Source organism: Lactuca serriola, chromosome 8 (genome assembly GCF_051521515.1).
Source record: "Lactuca serriola cultivar US96UC23 chromosome 8, Lser_US96UC23_V15, whole genome shotgun sequence".
In the NCBI taxonomy this organism is placed as follows: domain Eukaryota; kingdom Viridiplantae; phylum Streptophyta; class Magnoliopsida; order Asterales; family Asteraceae; genus Lactuca; species Lactuca serriola.
This window is the reverse complement of record NC_136415.1, coordinates 68,703,800-68,708,665: the sequence shown is the minus strand read 5'-3', so window position 1 is coordinate 68,708,665 and position 4,866 is coordinate 68,703,800.

The window sequence follows — 4,866 nt, the reverse complement described above, 5'->3', positions numbered from 1 at the left end:
TTCTATTAAGAATAAGTTGTCATATGGAAAATATGGAAATGTATCCATATTGGAAATTCAATATTGAAAATCTATGACTAGATTAGAAACTTTTATGCAAAAGGATGTTCAAAGGAATGTACTTTGAGACATCATATCTAAGGAATTGTCTTGTAACAATCTCCGATAGAGGACTTTGTAATATCATTGACAATAGTCTTTGTGACTTTGGTGCAGTGACATTACGAAAGGATAAGTTGCATAGAAAGTTAGAATCTAGCATATTCTATAAGTAGCAAGAATTTGATATTCTTTCACTTATGGAAAAAGGATTTGGAGTTGTGAAATGAGAATGATTGGAAATGTATCCAATGTGATCCATTTTACAAAGTAAGAACCATAGGTAAACATTGTGTGCATGCTAGGAGCATGGGACAAGTGTTGTAATTCAAGTAAGAAGTTGATTACCCGAAACGACAAATAACGAGTAATCGATATGGTGATAAATAAAAGGTGTTTTATTTATACTCAAAGGTTTGAGGCCATATGGGATTAGTATTATTCATGTGTTTCACCTTTGCATGTTTTGACTTCCAGAATAATTGAGTTTATTAAGAATAATCGAATTATTCAAACGGGCCACAGTCGTTCATATGTTGGAAGTAGATATGAATGAAGACTATCATGAATTGGTGTGTGGATTGTCTAAAGAGCATTAGACATAAGCAAATGTTTGCTGCAACGTTCATGAGTGCTTATGAATATGATTTGAGCATTGGATCAAACCCACGCTCACTTGGACCACTCCATGAATTGTATCATGAGTGATTGGTGAGACGATAACATCTTATATTCTTGAAACCGAGATGTGTGAGTTGTATCTTGTGAATCGGTCGCACATTGATAATATGTAAACGCACTAGTAACTTGGTGTTATAAAACATATTGTTGTGTGTGATTCGGTGAGTGAGTGCAAGCAAGCATTGTATCAAAGTTTATCCGTTCCTTTTATCCAAGGTTGGATAAAAGCAATATCTTTTGGGCCCCTCGATGATTTAGTGATGACAAACGTAAATGCTCGGCCGGGCTAGGGCTAATTTGATTTGTTCAATTAGTCAGTCGTCATAAATCGGGAATCGAGATATAGTACAAAGATAACGATTTGAAATCATATCTCATATGATATCTAGAATGGAGGAATATATGATCCCTTATCTAAGGACACGCGTATCTGATAGGATCAAAGTTGACAGTGGCTTTGGAAAGCTACGATTGCAGATCAGGATCTGAAGTCATACGCAGAATAGTTGTTAGACTTATCCAAGTGGGAGACTGTTGGATTAGTGTCTAAGTCCATAACTATTTTGGTATGTACTTGACCTGATGGTGCATGGTCCTTTTGGGTTGCCTTCATCAAAGCAACTTGATTGGAGAAATAAATAGAGAGAAAGGTTATTATGATTTATTAATATGTTATAAGAATAATATATTAAAGGAGAAATCATATTTGTTTAATTAATATTGGTCAATAATTAATTAAGAATTAATTTTGTGATCAAGTGTAATTAATTAAACTAGAGGGGTTGAATTGTAATTATGTGATAGTTCCAAAATAAGGTAAGGATTATCTTAAATATAGGGTGAACGAATTTAAGGTGATAATGCCTTAGAATTCGACTAGGATAAGGGTTTCTAAGACTTATCTTATGGTTGCTTGGTGGGCAAGCAACTAGATAAGGATAAGGACTAAAACCCTAATCTTTACACCTATATAAACCCCCTAAGGCTCATGAATTCGTCCAACCCTTCCCAAGAAGTCCTAAGGACGAATTCCTACCTCTCTACTCTCTCTTTATACCTTCTCCATTTGCTCTTGGTGTTTGTAAGCCATTAGAGGAGTGACACTTGTGACTCTTGATGGGTTTTGAGCATTCTAACACTTCCTAAGTGTACATGCAACCCTAATAACCTTGGATCTATGTTTGTCTAATTATCATGCAAAGTTGAATTCCAAGGTTATATTCCTATCTAGCATACATGGGGAACAATTTTAACTTGAATCATAGATAGAATAACTTACCTTGTTGTTGCTTGTGTTCCTTGAAACCTTGTGAGCCTAGCACCCCAAGTGTGATGCCTCAAATGCTTCACACAACACCAAATGCTCTTGGAAAGACTCTTGAGATAACACACACTTCTCAAAATCGGCCAACCCCTCTAGTTTCTTAGTGTTCAACTTTTGTAGCCAATTTTGTGGAGAATGGGACTCTTATATAGTGTTGGCACATCTAGGGTTACACCATGTAAACCCTAATGTGTCATGACTCTTCATTTCCATGACCCATGGGTTTGTAACTCCCATGGAGCATCCATAGAGCATCCTATGGGTATAACCCAACTTGATAATCCATGGAGCCTCTTAGCCCACTATACAAGATATGGATGATTTACATAATCAACCCATATATTTAATTAGTTATCCTTTGATCACTTAATTAATTCCAAATTAATTCTTTGATCAACTAATTAAATAATATTATTAATATATTAGAACTTATAATATATTAATAATCTCCAAGTGTTATTCCTCTCATTTAGTCTATCCAATTGCATGGTGCCATGCAACCCAAATGGACCATGCCGGGTCGGGTCAAGTACAAGCCCGAAATAGTTATGGACTTAGACACCTTATCCAACAGTCTCCCACTTGGATAAGTCTAATAACTATATCTCTAGTACTTCGGGAACCGACCGGCAATCGTAGCTCTTTCAAGGTCTCTCAGAACTGAGAAGATGATGATACGCCATTTAAGATAAGTGATCATATAATCCTCTGTTCTAGATATCAGCCGGACAAATACATGGAACATTGTCTTGCTTATTTTCCAGCATTTGTTTCCCGATTTCCGATTTGTTTGACATAGAACTTAATTGAACACATCAACTTAGTTCTGACCGGGCCCGGTACATGGGTCAAAACAAAATCATCGAGGGGCCCAGATATCAGCTTCTAATCCAAGAAGGAACATATAAACTTCGACTCATATGTTTGTTCTACCACTCATTGAATTACACACAAAAGTACGTTTTATAACATCGAGTTACCAATGCGGTTTCGTACAGTCAATGCATAACCAACTTGTAAGTAACAAATCATATCTCTAGGTTTGAAGACTTATATGATATTACCGTCCCACGATCACTCGAGATAGAATTCCATGAAGTGATTCCAGTAAGCGTGGGTTGAGTCCAATGCTCAGAACTTATGAGCACTCATGATTGTTGTAGCCTTGTCCAAGACCTCTACAACCAAACATAACAGTCTTGATTCATATCTACTTCCAACATATGACCGACTGTGGAGGTTTGAATAATATGTTATACCAAACAAAATTATTCTGGAAGTCAAAAACATGCAAAAGAAATATAGTAAACGATTGACAAGAGATAGCAACACTTTACTCATAAATAAAACATCTTTTATTCATCATCTAATGTCAATTACACTTTACAAATTTCGAGATTATCTAACTACTAAATCTAATATCATCCTTCAGCCCTATGCTCCGAGCATGCTGAAGATGCTTAACCCGAGTCAATCCCTTTGTGAGGGGATCTGCCGGATTCTCATCTGATGATACCCTCTTTGCCACGAGGTGTCCTTCTTCGATCCGATGTCTAATGAAATGGTATTTTCTGTCGATGTGTCTGGATCTCCCATGATCCCTTGGTTCCTTGGCTAAGGCAACAACACTTTCACTATCACAGAAAATTTCCATTGGCTCTTTAATAGCTGGTACAACTCCAAGGTCTCCAATGAAGTTCTTCAGCCATATCGCCTCCTTTTCTGCCTCGCTAGCTGCAATATACTTTGATTCACAAGTAGAATCTGCCACTGTCTCTTGCTTGGAACTCTTCCAAGAAATTGCTCCTCCGTTTAGGGTAAAGACCCAGCCCGACTGAGAGCGGAAATTATCCCTATCAGTCTGGAAGCTAGCATCACTATACCCTACAACTCTCAAGTCATCACTCCCACCGAGGGTAAGAACCCAGTCCTTAGTCCTCCGTAGGTACTTGAGGATATTCTTTACCGCAGTCCAGTGTGCCTTGCCAGGGTTCGTCTGATACCTGCTAACCATGCTCAAGGCAAAAGCTACATCGGGTCGAGTACACGTCATAGCATACATGATCGATCCTACGGCCGAAGCATAAGGTGTTCGACTCATTTCTGCTATCTCAGCCTCAGTGCTAGGGCTTTGTGTCTTACTCAATCTGGTGTTACTCTGGATGGGTAACTCTCCTTTCTTGGAATCCTGCATGCTGAATCTCTTCAGCACCTTATCCAAGTAGGTACTCTGACTAAGTCCAATTAGTCTTTTACTCCGATCTCTTAAGATTCTTATCCCTAGAATATAGGCAGCTTCACCAAGGTCCTTCATAGCGAAACACTTCCCAAGCCAGGACTTAACTTCCTGCAGGGTTGGAATGTCGTTTCCTATGAGTAGTATGTCATCCACATACAATACCAAAAAGCTAACTATACTCCCACTAGCCTTGACATACACACAAGATTCATCTTCACTCCTAGAAAATCCAAATTCCTTGACCTTTTCATCAAAGCAAAGATTCCATCTGCGAGGTGCTTGCTTTAATCCATAAATGGATTTTTCAAGCTTACACACTCTATTAGGGTACTCGTTGCTGACAAAACCCTCTGGCTGACTCATGTAAACATCTTCAGCCAACTTTCCATTAAGGAAAGCGGTTTTGACATCCATCTGCCATATTTCATAATCATGAAATGCAGCTATGGCTAACAGAACCCGAATAGACTTAATCTTGGCTACTGGAGAAAAGGTCTCATCATAATCCACTCCAGGAATTTGA